Here is a 16,722-nt window from a genome sequence, read left to right as displayed (position 1 = left end):
TCTACTAACACTTAAGAAGCCCAATCCCTTTTATTATATGTTTGCAGCTTCCATGGGAAATGAATCATTAAAGACTGCATGAAAACGAGGAAAATTCAAATTAAGCCAAGCTAAATCAGAAACAATTATGATTCTAATGTAAATGCAAGTTATGCATGATATGTAAATTCAGCTCTTAAAGAGATTATGATATCCAATTATGTGCATCATAAAATGAATCAAACACAACTACGTACACCAGAAAATGCACAAGAATTAATAGCTACAAATTGAGTATCAAAACATACAGAAAACCTAGAAATTAAAATGGATGCAAGCAGACCTAATATCAATACTATCAAGTTTAGCCCTACTACACGATTTAAACCACATACAATTCACATATTCAACATACACAACCAAACAAAATTGAATTTACCCTTATCACTTATCAGTATATTCAACTTCAAATGTAAAATACCAGGAAGCTTTTGGTTTTCACTCATGTATAAGTTATCAATAAGTAAAATAGGCAAGAAGCAATATAAAGAATTAAACATGGAACATGGAAACTGCATCATTGACTAAATAAGTAATAAAATGTAACACCTCAACTTATAGAAGTGCTTAATGTTACATATACCTTCCAATCTGCAGAAGCCAAAGCCGAAGCTAATGTAGTAGATGATGTAACAGAAGTCTTGACATCAAGAGGAGATGCAGAAATCTCCGATGGACCCATCAGATTATAGGGCATAATTGGTGGTATTGGAAGTGAATGGTTGAGAGTTACCTATTTTCAAAATTTCAAATTTATCAGTATGTCTAATATTTTATATGAAGAAGAATATAACTATAGTATGATGATCACCTGGGTATTTCCAACCCTTCGTGTAGTAGGACCTATGCTTTGTCGAGGAGAACCCTGTCTCTAAAGGTGGTATGGCATAATGAAATTTGGAGCAATCCCACACATGTTTTGTGGCAAGACATGACGTTGAAAGCCATAGCCTGTTGCCTAAGGTGAGACAAACCCAGGTGTTCCTAGACCACAATAAGATGGATGATATCCAGTAATGCCAACAAAGAAAGGTGTAATTTGCATATGAGAAAACTGGCATGAATAAAGTAAAAGAATATATATTATAAAAGGCTAAAATAAGATTCATACAAAATTTAAAACATGATTAATACAAAATTTAAAAACAAGCACACAATCACTTGTAAATTAGCCTTCCTTTCTTCCTTTCGTTGGGCTACTGCAACATACAGAGGCTTTTGTCCAATTATCTTCCCATTCATTTCATTCAACTGAAAATAAGTAAAATAAATAAATAAATAAGTAACAAAATATATAATATAGTGATTATTATCATAATCTACTACTCTATATATATATATATATAAAGATTAAGAAAATATAAATAGTATTATGTATAGGAAGTATATATATATATATATATATATATATATATATATATATAGAGAGAGAGAGAAAGAGAATACATTACATAGAATAAAGGCTTAGCTCGTTAATTTTAATTAGCAAATTATGTATGAGAACAATTCCTTATTCAGCAACTAAAGCACACATATAATATAGTGAACTTCAAGGAATTTAAGATTGCATATCAAGAAGAAAAAAAACTGAAAACTTCAAATCATTGTAAGGTGATTACAAAAAAAAAATTATCAAACTTGCTTCATCAGTTTAATATAAAATTTTCATATTCCTCAATGCAAATATAGTAAACACTCAATCACATTAGATAAATTATAGAAAGCTGAAACAACAAAATATTAATTTTTCCTAATAAAAAGGGAAAATCATTTTATGGTTCACAACTTTTGATATTCTATTTAACAAATATGATAACAGATAAAGAAAAAAGAAAAGACAAGATTTACCTTACCTTTTTGCCTCTTTTGAAGCTTCAATAAAACTATGTTTCTTGCATTTTGAGTGTAGATCGGTAAGAAGTCCACTGAGAAATGATTTCACCTGTTGCAGTCTAACCTTGGAGAACAGGAAGAATATACTACAGAGACACATCTTAACAGGAGGGAAACATCACACAGTATAGAAATAAAAGTCTCCCAATCAACATTGCAAACCATATTATCCTTAATTTTCACAGAATATCAAACCTTGCAAAGTCATGGGTGCCAAAAAATTGGTCAGAAACTGATGTTCCTCCCAAACTCATCTTTAAACCTTTACAGTTGCTAGCAAGTGATTCCTCAAAAACAACAGCCGGCCACATTGCATGGCTGCAACAAAATAATAAAAAGACTCAAGCATAGATGATAAAAAATTAACAAGACCTAATAGTGACTAGAAATGCCAATAATAAAGAAATAAGGTAAATTGAAGTAGACATAGAAAGAGTTTGTTTTGTTAAAAGGAATTGGTGGATTCGCTCTTGGTGTGAAAGGAAGAAAGCTTTTGACTCTAACCGTACATGTGTATTGACAACATTTTTTTGACAATATTTTAACATCATCTACATGTTATTCTGTGATTGGTCCAAAATTACTCCACAATTAATAATAATAATAATAATAATCATAAACACCAATATGAACCAATCACAGAATGACACGTAGATGATGTTAAAATGTTGTCAAAAAATATTGCCAAAGTATTATTATCCAAAAAAGTTAGTTCTGATGTTAAAAGAACATTCATTTCAAATAACTTTTAATAATATAGTATTATTTAAAATTATTTTAGGACGTATGCTTTGTCTTTCTTCGAACACTTTCTCTTCTAACTGAAAATTAGTACGTCAATATTTGAATCACTCAATATGCGAAGTTAACTGTATAAAAATAATTTGTATTGAAGTTGTTTCCACCAATTGGAAATCAAATAGATCTGAAATCTAATGATAGAGGACAATGTCAAAGACCCATGCAGTTCGACGTTATATTGGATGACTATAAAAAGAAATAATATCAAAGGGGCACGAAAATTGGCTTCTGGTTGAAGACACGTCGAAGACTCGTACAACTTGACATTATATGGTCGAGCTTTTATCCATGAAGGCATGGGGAAAAACTAGAGATGTAACACTTATGAATTTCAAATTGTTGCAGCATTAAATGCTTCGAAATCTGAGGAAAAGAAAATGCAAAGGAAATATTATTATTATTATTATTCCTAATATGTTCAATAGGGAGGCAAGGGATTAAGTATAGACAAGCTATATTTATAGATCAACTGATGACGTACATCGTGTAATGATGGCCACCATCTTTTTGAACCTCGAAGCCTGGCTGAATTCGACATTCAAACATCAATCAGAGAAAAAGTAATAATTCTCGTTTGATTCATATAAGAACAAATTGACTTCCCATCCCATAGAAATTGTTTACTTTTCAGTCACCCATGAAGAAGGTGAGATTTGGATCGATCGAAGTTAAAAAGTTTGATGTGCCCCCTCTATATACATATAATTCAACTTTCAATTTTGCTACGTTAATATAGTCAATTATATATAATAAAGAATCAATTCAAAGCGTTATAAATTAAGAAATGCAAATGAGCTTTTAACAATTATTTATAGTGACAATATGGCTGGATATTGATCACATGTTTGTTAAAATATAAAAAAGCATAGAAATAATTAGTCAGAGAGTTCAAATTTGCTTTTCAAATAATGTTAATCATAGTATTTTTTTGATATCATAATCATTTAATCTAAAACTTATTATAACTATTAAGTTTTTCAAAGTAATTTATTTGAATATGACCTATTTTTTGGTCTAACATATCATGGTCCTTAACAAAATTTTAATGTGGTTGAATTCTACCTAATTTCAATCATGATCTGGCCTGGCCGTCTCGACTATTTGCTTGGACTGAACATTGATAAGACAGAGTCTTGGACTTCGATACACCGTGACTATTCTTGATACACGTTGTCTCTTCTCGATCTTTGGCTTGGTTTGATGCATATTAGTTGTTTGTCTCAATATTATTTTCTAAACTGACATGTCTTATTTTTTGTCCACAATAATCTATCCTAACCTTCAGTTTATCACTCAACTTAATTTTTATTTAAATTTAAAGTATTATTTTTTAAAAAAATCAATTAAAATCTTTTAGTATAGTCATACTTATCTTTATCCTAAATTTAACACATACCTAGAAAGATACATTGAAGACTTGATTTATGTTTTATCATACCCATCTTAATCATAAAAATTTTAAAAGGAGAGGAAGAAATATAAGGTGTGGGAATATTGTTGAATCTAATAAAAAAAATTATTTACGGTGTAGACCATTTTCATTTTTTATATGAAAAAAGTTAATTCAGATATTTAAAAAACATTCATTTCACATAACTTATAAAATATAATAATATAATAATATTTATTATGATTTTAATATTTTGATCTATAACTATAACTCAATTCTCATAACTGACAATCAAGGATCCAAAGTAAAATGGGTACCTACAACAAAAATTTGAGTTGTTTTGCAGGATAACAATCTGATGCAAGGATGTCCACTAAGAGCTCAAGGATGAACTAACATGGCTATATCAACCATCTTGAGTATGTACAACTGGTAACATGTATTACCTCACTGCATCATGCATTATCTGATTAATTGTTTCATGTCTGATTGTGTGTATGATTGTCTGTATGGTTGAATGATTAACTTGTTTCTGAAAAACAAATTTCACGAAGTTTAGTCGACTTGATTATGTACAACTCTGTTTTTGAAAACTCCCTCTCCAACTAGAGTCAACTTTCATTTTATTCGAATCGACATAAAACCTCTGTTTTTAGGTTTACTAAAATTTGAACTTTTAAAATAAGTCTTTGCTTGGTTTGTTCGCGCCCTTTAAATATGTGATTACTAGCAATGACTCAAAATCACATTTGCTGAAAGCAAAACCCTAGACTTCTTATCTTTGCTAAATGGTTGCATCCTCTTCTAAGCTCACCAAAATCTCCACATCAGCTGAGAGAATTACTAGTCCTAGAGGACGAATCAGTGACGATGGAGTTAGAGAAAGGTTCATCCATGGAACAATCAAAATTGTTGTCACTCCGATGTATCTTGATCTGAGCTTATTTGAAAGAGAAGGGTTTATGTTTCCTGGTTTGTTGAATTCTCAGGAACTATCGTCATTGGTTCAACTAAAAGGATATTGGTATCCTGATCTTGTGAAAGTGTTCTACCACAACATGAAACTGGTAAATGATAATATTCACTCAAGAGTAAAGGGGGTTGACATTATGATTGACAATGATACATGGTTGTATGGTGCTAGTTTAAAAGCTGAGGGTGTATCATATCATCTACCTAACTCGAAAACAAATCGTTTGTTAAAGAAAAGAGATGTCTACAAAGGGTGGCTAAGATATTCTGATAACAATTCAACGTTATCCAAGTTGCTTGGAAAAGACTTCGCTCATGAAGGACTAATGATGGAGGAAAGATAAATGGCTCATATACTTGCTTTTGTGATTCTACCTGGAAGAATGCTTGAACCAAATATGACAGCTGAAGATATCTACTTGTTGTATGCTCTTAAGAATGATATTCCCACCAACTGGGTGGAAGTGCTAAAAGAACATATGACTGAAAGTGCTCTGAACAAGTCTCATTATCTACCCTATGCAGTATTAGTCAACAGAATTCTTGAAAATCAAGGTGTGAACACTGATGGTGAAAGGAGGTTTCCATGCAACTGCACAAATGAGATTAACCAAAATACTCTGATCTCATTTGGATTAACAAGGACTTTAAAAGGATAGTGCTTTAAAGGAGAAGAAAATTTGTGATATCTTTATGGAAGCACCTTTGTCACAAGTGAGCAAAGAAAGATCGCATATTCTAACAGCAACTGCATACATCTTGCCACGAATCGTCTTTAAAACATTGTTGACAAGCTTAATCTGCTTGAAATAAAATTGATCACATTATACATCAGTGCATTGAAGAAGATATGTCTGAAGACGACTCGGTGGATTCACATGTATAAGAATAGGGATCTAGTGCACTTGATTTTCCCTAGTGTAGTATCATTCTATCAAGCTTATTCTATTCTAAGTTCTTTGTTATAGTTTTTGAATCTAGCTTGCATTTTGAGTTGAGGCACAGTATGAACCAATTATATGGTTTTAGACTAAAATGATTAGAGGGTTTAGGTTGCAAATTTAATATGAAATTTTAGCATTTTCATATGATGATTTATCATTAAATACATATACTTATTTAAATACAATTCCTATCAAAGTGTTGCAGAAGTTTTTACCCCACGGAAATTTTCTGCAGTATTAGAAGTGTTATTCCCCTCTAAAATACAATCACCACCAATGTCTTTATCACTGATTTCTTTTCTTTTGTGTTTAATGCATAAGCATGCGTCCGCAATCTATAATTCTGTGTAGCATCTGAAAAGTATGATATGATTTTCTTCTTATTTATGACAGTACCGTGATTCAATTTTATCTGATTGTAGCATATGAAACAAACAACATTAAGGGATTTCAATGCTATCAGTGTTGAAGTTATATGTGAGGTGAGTGAAATTTACTTCATATCTGATGTTTTTTAGTCTTGCAATTAAAGTTAATCTGTTCCTGCATAAACTCATGTTTTTTCTTGCATGAAAAATGTATAATCCTCTTCCTATTTATTTCATCGTAAGGAACAATAACTCCAGTTATTTGTATAATAACCAATGTACAATTTACCAAACTCTTACGGTTGAACTTTTTTTTCTCTTGCTTTGGCAGCTTCGTTTTCATGTACCAAAAATGTACAAATTCATAAGAAGAAGGAAGTAGATATTGTTGTGGACCTCTAGCAGTTTGTTCTAGCAAGTCATCAAAGAAACCTTCTCTATGTGACAAGCACTTGCACGTAAAATTTGTCGATGGCGCTTCTTTAGTTGTGCGTAATTACCGAAGGCTTTTGGCCGTCGGTAATTACCGAAAGAAAAAAGCCGTCGGTAAACGTTAGCGACAAAGGTTTTACCGACGGCCTTTAGACCGTCGTTGAGCCGTCGGTAATGGGTCTTTACCGACGACTTTTGGCATTTTTCGAGGGATTTTGTCCTTTGGTAATGGGTCTCTTCATGAAAGCATTGTTAAAGAGGGAATGTTGTCGCTGCAAGATTGAGTTTTGGAAGCACTTGAACTGTAGAGAATATTCTAATAGATTTGTTGTATAAGACGAATGTAGTTGGAATAAAATTTAATAGGAGTTGTGTGATAAAATGGTGTCTTGGAATGATATTTTGTTATAAGAACAATTTGGAAATACATTACAAGAAGAAACTGTTATTATTGATAGCAAAATTCGTTGAAACAAATTAAATGATAACCATTTATCGATAATTTCAAAAAACATTGTCTATAATTATCGGAAGGAAAATCCGCTAATAGTTATGGAAGAAAACATTTGTTAGTAAATATTAGGATCTAATTCACATTCTTCTTCTTCTTTTCTTCTCTTTTTTTTTTCTAAGCTTTTCATTTTAATTTTCGGTGTCCACCTTCGTTTCAAAACCAAAACGAAAACGCATATTCATTACCAATATTAAAAAACCAACCTAAAAATTGTATTTGTTTTAGAACCCTAAAAAAATAACAAATTTCTATTTTTTTTTTTCGAACTCCCTGTAAAAGAACGTGTCCACATAAATAATCTGACTCTTCAATTCATTGGAGTAGTTTTTCATTAAACCTTGGCAACCTTTAAATAGGTGAAAATATGGCCTTGGCCAGGTACAAATAATAAAAACTAACAATAGCATATCATGTAACTTAAAATCAACTACCTATTGTTAAGACTCTGGCAAGTGTACTGAATCGTATCAAGTAATATAAATGGTAAATCCAAGTATTGTTTTCCCTAGAGACTCATGGCCTAGACAGTCATCTGATTTGTTGATTATTTAAGACTTCAGAACGAAAATATTTGGTTTAGAATGTAGAAAATAAACATGAATGCAAGTGTTTGATCAATTAACTAAAAAATGCACAGGTGTTAATAAAATATGGAATAATTATGATGTTGGGGTTTCCGAATTATCCTATCCACTCTCATGTATTTACGAATTCATCTTCTTAATGTTAATGTCACTCTCTAAAACACTTAAACCCGATGTCTCGGTGAAATAAGCCTATCCTTAATTACGAGTTCATACAATTCCTAGCATCGCTAATAATTAATTCTGAAGCACAGGAGTGTATATCCAACCAACCCTCATATTCCTATGTTTAAGCAACACTACCTTTGGGAGAATTTCCCCAGTTCTAGATTTCCCTGTATGTGTCCATATCGACAAAATCATTAATCATGCAATAGAATGAGTTAAACAAAGCAAGCATTGAGTATAGAAGAAAAACCCTAACAATTAATGAAGTAACGCATATATGATATAAATCAATTCAATACATGAGAGTTTCAAAGGATTACATCGTTTCCCCAACAACAATGGAAGTTTAGTTCACCATAGACATGGTGGAATTAGATGAAAATATGGAAAAGAATGAAAGATAAAATCGTACAAGTCGAAGATCGGAGCTTCCGCATCCAAAATCCTCCTTCGAGGGGTGAAAGGAGTGTTTTTGCGCTTCTTTCTGTCAAAAGATAGACCCTCTAGGTCGTCTAAATGCTTATATAGTTTATAAAAATAACAAAACACTGGCCCAAGCCCACGTCGTTAGCGCTCAACGTTAAAAATGGCGCTCGGTGGTAGGTGCAACACTTAAAATGACGCTCAGCGGTGGCGGCCAAGCGTGAGACAGGAAACTTTAGCGCTCAATGGTTGCGCTTAGACGCGAGACAGTAGAATTTGGCGGTCAGCGCCCTAGAATGACGCTCAACGCTGTCTCCGGTTCTTCTATATGTTACTTTTCTAGCTTTTCCTAACTCCAACTCCTTGACACTTCAACTTCTTCATCCAATTCATCTTAATTCCTGTCAAAACAATGAAAACCAAGCATAAAACCAATAATACGAAAACTTCAACTCTCTTATTCTCTTAACTTAAGCAAAATCATGATTTCAAGCTAGTTCTAAGTATTAAAGGGTGTTTTTAGTATCAAAATTAAGTATAAAATAACGGTGTTTTCAACCGTTATCACAACCCCAAACTTAGAACTTTCCTTGTCCTCAAGCAAACAAGATATAACTCAGTCTTCCACCAATCAATACAATGGTTCAACACATTCCAAAACTCTTTCTTTCAAGACAAGTAAATACTCAAATCAGCTCATCCTACAGAATTCAATCAAGATGTACACACATCTTGATTCAAAATAACTCATCAGGTGTTCACATAATCACATAATATCCATCAGATGTTATTCTCATGAATGATCAATTAACTAAGCATGGATGTAATCATGTACTCATGGAATCATTCCTCCCAGATAAAGTGTTTCACTCAATCACACAGGTGTTTCTAAAGGTCACTCCTTCCCTCTACTATCCCAATGTCACATAGAACAAAATTGCCTTACATTTACCACAATCGAACCTACTCACACACACATGTCATCATAAGGACTTTTCTTGGCTTGTAACGTGACTAGGCTAAGAAAAAAATTGGTTTTTCTAGATCACAAAATCCTTGAGTTAAGAGAGTCATAAATTTATTATTCAAACATAATCTCTCTTTAATCAAACCAATCTCACTCATTCCCACCTTTCCCCTTTTTGCATTAATTTTTTCTTTCTTTTCTTTCTCTTTTCATGCTTGCTCAACACTTAGCTCAACGCTTATCTTTCTTTTTCAACCCCAAACTTGAACTTTATCCATACCACACTACGATTCTCAACTTAACTCAAGGTAGATATTTTGAAAAGGGTTTTTATATTCTGTATAAAGCTTAAGGTTCAAAAATTGTAGAACACGTTGTGCTTTTTTTCATTTGGGTTAAAATCATGCATTGGCTAAGAAAGGGGTAATAAAAAATGTCCTTGATCATATGACACAAGCAAGATAGTCATTCAATCATAGGAACTTGGACAAAATCATTCATGCTTCCAATAGAATTGCAATCATTCACAACAAAAACTCTAGAGTTCAAAACCTAACATATAGGCTAATTCAACATTCCACATATTCTAGGTACACATCCTGCTTAGAATCATAATCACAATATCATGCATCTGTTCACAGATTGTGAATAACCACCTATATATCGACTTATAGTGCACAATCTCAAAATCAATCAATATCAAAGCATCACCATACTCATCACACGTAAATCAATATCAAACCATCACATCAAATATAGGTCTCAAACTGAGTACATAAACCCTATTCTAGAAACTGAAGCAAATAAATTCAACACTACAAAGCAAACGATAAGAAAAATCCTGCTCTAGTGATGATAACATCTATCAGTAGATGTTATCTTAGTTCCTCATCCCATGTTGTCATCAGAATCTTCCTTTTCTTCTCCTTCTTCAGCATCCTCATAATCATCATCTTCATTATCCTCCTCCATAGTTGGAGCTTCAGCTGCTCCAACTCCATTGGCCTGTGGCTGATCCTCTGGCCATCTCACCATAATGTTGAATTCATCCATTGTTCGCTGCCATCTAGGGGGTGTATCATACATCCCTATAATCATCTTTGCAGTGGCCACTTTCCCTTTGTGCAATGCTTACATCTTGCACTCCATCAGGGACATATACATGTCCCTCATCTGAAAAGGCTCTGCATCCTGAGGCGGTACCTGCACTGGTGGTGGTCCTCTCCTATGAACTCTAGGAGGATGTCGTGGTGGCACTGTGATCAGTGGTTATTTCTTGAACTATATTTAGTTTATTGCACTTAAATAAACCAGGGAATTGTGTTTAATTGTCTGTTATTTCCCCGTTTTCCGAATTCTGCTTAATTTGGTCGAAAGTTCGTAATTGAGCTAATTTGGGTTTTCTGAGCTGATTAAGTGTATTTTGGTTGCAGGGAAATTTTGGGAAACATCATTTGAAGCATTAGGGATGGTGGCATGATCATTCAAGACTCAACATTTAGCCATTTCCATTTTAATAAAGTTGTAATTTCCTTTTTTTTAGAAACCTTAATTAGATTAAGTGCATTTGGGCCCTTTTGTGGCAAATTTTGTAGAAGCNCAATGTGTGGGACACTTGGCACCAAAACCCTAGGTTTTTAGGAGGTGGACCCCACCTATTTTGAGAAGGGGGATAGCATTTTCTAGGGCAATTTCCGAGACACTCCTAACTCACTCATTACACACTTTTGCTTTGGCTTTGCATGTATTAAATCTCTCTTTGGAGCTTTGGTGTGCCATTTTCGTTTTTGAGCTTGAATGGACCAAGATCACGTTTTTCTTCTTCTATTGTTTGCAAAAATGTTTGTTCTTGCTTGATGGAATGAAGCTATACCATTTCTCTCTTTAGATTTTCGTTTTGAAGGTAGAATGCTTGAGTTTGAAGCTTCTTCTTTGCTTTTTCATGGTGGTTTCTTTGGTGGAAGGGAGACCCATTGTCCATTTCGGTTTTATCATCATTTTGCTGCAGTAATCTCGTTTTTACCTTGAGTTTCTTGGATTGGAGGATGAAAATGAAGTTGTTGTCAAGTTTGGTAGTGAAAAAGGCTTAAGTTGGTGCATGGGTATTGTATTCTTGAGCCATTTTCTTCTAGCATTTTGTTTTTGATGTTGGGAAACAAATTTGGAGATGGACTTTGTGCTTGATGATGGTGGCTGGACGGTATTGCATAGGAAGCATAGGGGTTTGGTTTNGTTTGGGTCAAAAAGTTGAAGAAAANTGTGTTTTGAAGTTGGATTTATGAAGGTAGAACTTGGTTTTATTGTTCTTGAATCATTTTGCAATTGAGCTTTGGGTTCCTTGGAGTGTGTTTCTCAAGCTATATGCACCTTTTAGTTTCAATTGGTAGATGAATATTGGTCACATAATTGATAGATGAAAAAGCATGTTTAATTATCTCTTTGTTTTGCATTAATTTGCATAGTAGGATTAGTTGCATTTGATTCCTCTAATTTAGTGTTGCATTTTAACAGTTTTAATTGTGTTTAGATAATTGTTTGTTGAAATGTTGGGTTTAGCACTTTATTTTACCTTGATGTTTTCTAACTTACACAGTTGAGTTTAATGTCCATTCATTGTAATTCAGTTATTCGTATTCACAAAATCACTTTTCAAAACCCCCCTTTTCGTGTTAGACTTGATTCTGAACCGCAGTTGGTCCTTGAGAGACGACCTAGGGGTCATTCCCTAGCACTATACTGCATTTCTAAATTGCAATCAAATTTGTATGGGCCGCGACACCTATCAAATTTTGGCGCCGTTGCCAGGGACCAACGGTTCAGTATTGAGTCTTTTGTCTGTGTTTATGTGTCTTGTGACTGTGTTTTGATGTGTTGTGATAGTCTTTATGTTGTCTTGTGTTGTTTCTGTGTTTTGAATTTTTGTGCTATTGTTTCATGATTTATAGGGTGTTATGATTTAGTGCATGACTCGAGGAAATCCTGGATTCATATCACCTTTTGATCCTGAAATTGATAGGACTTTTCATAGATTAGTTAGGCATTCTAGGAATTTGTCTTTAGAGTCTGTTTTTGAGTCTGTTCCATTAGATACTGTGCATCCCACTGCTGAGTACTCTATGCATACTGCATCCACTGCATNTGTTGCATCTGCACTTGATTCTGATTCTGATTCTATTTTTTTTTCACACTGAGAACAATATGGCACAACCTCTACCTCGTGAGAGGACTTTTAGGGAGATGGCTGCACCTGATTTCGATATCGAAAGCTTGTGCATCCAATATCCTAATGACGACGTTCCATTTGTTCTCAAGACTGGACTGATCCATTTGTTGCCCAAGTTTCATGGCCTTGCAGGTGAGAGTCCACATAAGCATTTGAAGGAATTCCACATTGTCTGTTCCACGATAAAACCTCATGATGTTCCTGAAGAGCACATCTTCTTGAAGGCATTCCCTTATTAATTGGAAGGTGTTGCTAAGGATTGGTTGTACGCTTTGGCGCCTAGATCCGTCACTAGCTGGGATGATCTGAAGACGTTGTTCTTGGAGAAATTTTTCCCAGCATCCCGGACCACAGCTATCAGGAAAGACATCACTGGGATTAGGCAACTTGGTGGGGAGAGCTTATATGAGTATTGGGAGAGATTCAAGACACTTTGTGCAAGTTGCCCCCACCATCAGATACCTGAACAACTCCTTATCCAGTATTTCTATGAGGGTTTGAACAACATGGATAGGGGTATGCTTGGTGCAGCCAGTGGTGGAGCTCTTGGAGACACCACACCTGCTGAGGCCAGGCATTTGATTGAGAAGATGGCTTCCAACTGTCAGTAGTTTAGCGCCAGGAATGATGCCATTATGGTGAGGGGCGTACATGATGTTGTTGCCCAGTCTTTATCTGCCATTGAAAGCAAGTTGGAAGACAAGATTGAATCTCTTGCGAAATTAGTGACACAGTTGGCAACCAGCTAGAAACCTACAGCTTCATCCACATCTGTTGCACGACTATGTGCTGTTTGTACTTCTAGTGGCCACTACACTGATGCTTGTCCTACCTTGCAGCACTCAGCTGCCTCTGATGCGCCTCAAGCTTATGCTACTAACATCTACAACAACAGGCAGCCACAACAGCAGAATTATGACTTGTCCAACAACAGGTACAACCTAGGGTGGAGGAATCACCCCAATCTTAGGTGGAACAATGCGCCACAACAGCAGCAACAGGCACCACCTTTCCAGAATGCCGGAGCACCTAACAGATATGTGCCTCCACCTATGCAACAACACCAGAGGCAGCACAGCAGCAGCAAGAGGCATCTGCCCAACCAACTGCTCAACCGTCCACTTCTTCTGAGACTTCATTGGAAGAGTTAGTGAGATAGATGACTATGCAAAACCTGTAGTTTCAGAAAGATAACATGCAATTTCAGCAGGAAACTAGAGTTTCCATACAGAGTCTCACTAACCAGATGGGTCAGATGGCTACTCAGATGAACCAGGCGCAGTCTCAGAATTCTGATAAGTTACCATCACAGACTGTGCAGAATCCGAGGAATGTGAGTGTCATTACCCTCAGATCAGGGAAGCAGACTGTTGTGCCTCCAGAGCCCGCTTCTACACCTACACCCGTGCCTGCCACTTGTCCTAGAGAGGACGACCATGACGGTCCACGTAGGGCATTTGAGGTGGGTGGATCTTCTTCTCCAGCCGGTGGTTCTTCTTCAGGTGGATCTTCTCCCTCTTCCACCACCACCGCTGTCGCGCCTTCTTCATTGGTTGACCGACCTATCCCTCTTCCATTCCCTTCACGAGCACTTCCTAGCAAAAAGACTGAAGAGGTGGATAGGGAAATTCTGGAGACCTTCAGGAAAGTAGAGGTGAACATACCTCTACTCGATGCCATCAAGCAGATACCCAAGTATGCCAAATTTCTGAAGGAGTTGTGCACACACAAGAGGAAGATGAAGGGAAATGAACGGATCAACATGGGGAGGAATGTATCAGCTCTTATTGGTAAGTCAGTCCCGCACATTCCTGAAAAGTGCAAGGACCCAAGTACGTTTTGCATTCCTTGTGTGATCGGGAAAAATAAATTTGAAAATGCTATGCTTGATCTGGGTGCATCTATAAATGTCATGCCATTGTCTATTTATAAATCTCTGTCTCTTGGTCCTTTGCAAACCACGGGTGTGGTCATTCAGTTGGCCAATAGGAGTGTTACCCACCCGACAGGTTACATAGAGGATNTCTTGGTTAGGGTAGGTGAATTGATATTTCCTGCTGATTTTTATGTTTTGGAGATGGAGGACGNTTTCTCTCATGGATCCGCCCCCATTATCCTAGGCAGGCCATTTTTTAAAACTGCCCGTACCAAGATTGATGTGTATGCTGGGACACTGTCTGTGGAATTTTCTGATATTGTTGTGCATTTTAATATCCTTGATGCCATGAAATTTCCAGCTGAGGACCATTCTGTGTTGAGAATTNATACATTGGATGACATTGTTGATGAGTTTATTGTTGATGATTTTCGTTCTATGCATGAGAAGAAACATTTTTTTCTATCTTCTGTACATTCATGCATAGTATCTGAGTTAGAATCAGGACTTGAATATGATGTTGAATTGGATGTTGATTTGGATGAGAATTGTGATGTCTAGGGTATTGATGATATGCGTGTTTTTGATGATTTGGATGATATTGATGATGTTTTTGATACACCTGTGATGGATATTGATCTGGATTGTGATGAGATGGGTTTTCTGCCTTTACCTGTTCATTCTTTAGAGTCAGAATGCATTAACCACGTTGCAGGAAGTACACTTGAATCTGACTTGTAGGAACCCACTCTTGAGCTGAAACAACTCCAAGAAAACCTCAAGTACGTGTACTTGGAGGATGATGAGAGGAAACCGGTGATCATTTCCACCTCCCTTGATTCTGTTCAAGAGGAGAGGTTGCTTGATGTGCTGAGGGCACATAACAAACCCCAAACTCACATGGAGAATTGGTACAAAATGGGTGGAGAAAGGGTTTTGTGAAGAGGGACGAAGGGGAAAGTGGAGAGAAATTCTTTGGAGAGTGCTTTGGAGTGGCTAAAGGGAATGAAGAGTGAATGGGGTGGTTAGGGCAAGACCTAGGGTAAGGAAAGTTTCTAATGGGCCAACTCACGCTAAGCCCAAATTTAAAAACCCAAAATCTCACTTCGTAGAATTTGCGCTCAGCACCAGACTAGCGCTGAGCGGTGAGCACGACACTTATTCCACTCTTTTCTAGCTTGCCCTTAGCGTTCTCGATCAAATCCCCTTAACTTCAACTCTCATTTTTTCGAATATCATATATTTTCCACTCACTTCACACCCTCTCACTTAATTAGTACACTTAGTCTCTCACACCACTAAAACATCCAACAGTTAAACCCCTAAAATGCAACTAGTGTTGAGATTGTTGACAAAAATATTTCTATATTACTCTAGTTTTTTATGATGACAACACATTGCTTAATAACAAGCNTATGTTGTTGTTGCATTACATGTTCTTATGCTGATTGATTGTNATATCTGTTGAACATGTTTATGTATTGTGTTACATGTTCCTATGTTGATTGATTGATATATCTATGGAACGTGTTTATGTGCTTTATGTGCTATGTGCAATGCATCATTACATACATTTTACTGCACATAATTTAAAGCTGAAAACCACAAACACTTTCATTATCTTATCACTATGTGACAAAGCTATAGTACAGTCGACTACATTATTAATGGATTTGAATATGCTAAAATCTTTGTACAGATTTTGAGAATCAGTGATCTGTGAATTTTTTAGAAGAGAAGAATTTCAAAGTGTTTTGCATATTGGAAGTCGACTATGCGCGCCACACATTCGAATGTGTTTATTATCTGATTTGAAATTTTGTTATTCTTTTACACTCCAACGACTATATTTTTAAAATTTAGTTGAGCATTGATGACTTGGTCAACTTTATTAAATGTGTTTTGTTTTTGGTTGACTATATTCTATCAGATTGACTGAACTGTTATAACTGTCATAATCCAGACGACTGAATTAGTAGCATATTCGACTTAGAGTCTGTCTAAGTAACAGAAATCTATAAATAGGCTGAACATGATTCTATTCAGAGACTTTTGATGAACTACCATTTTCATTTATGTTTCTGATTGAATTCTTTCTTTTAAGAGGCTCCAAGAATTCTCCAAGAAG

The 16,722-nt window shown here is 35.4% G+C and overlaps 1 pseudogene; it reads left to right on the top strand.

Annotated features, from left to right (window-relative positions):
* The first annotated feature begins 10,622 nt into the window (after positions 1-10,622).
* LOC106753515 lies at positions 10,623-16,317 on the top strand (annotated as a pseudogene).
* Positions 16,318-16,722: the final 405 nt, after the last annotated feature.

Source organism: Vigna radiata, unplaced genomic scaffold (genome assembly GCF_000741045.1).
Source record: "Vigna radiata var. radiata cultivar VC1973A unplaced genomic scaffold, Vradiata_ver6 scaffold_137, whole genome shotgun sequence".
In the NCBI taxonomy this organism is placed as follows: Eukaryota; Viridiplantae; Streptophyta; class Magnoliopsida; order Fabales; family Fabaceae; genus Vigna; species Vigna radiata.
This window is presented reverse-complemented; position numbering and strand designations above follow the sequence as displayed.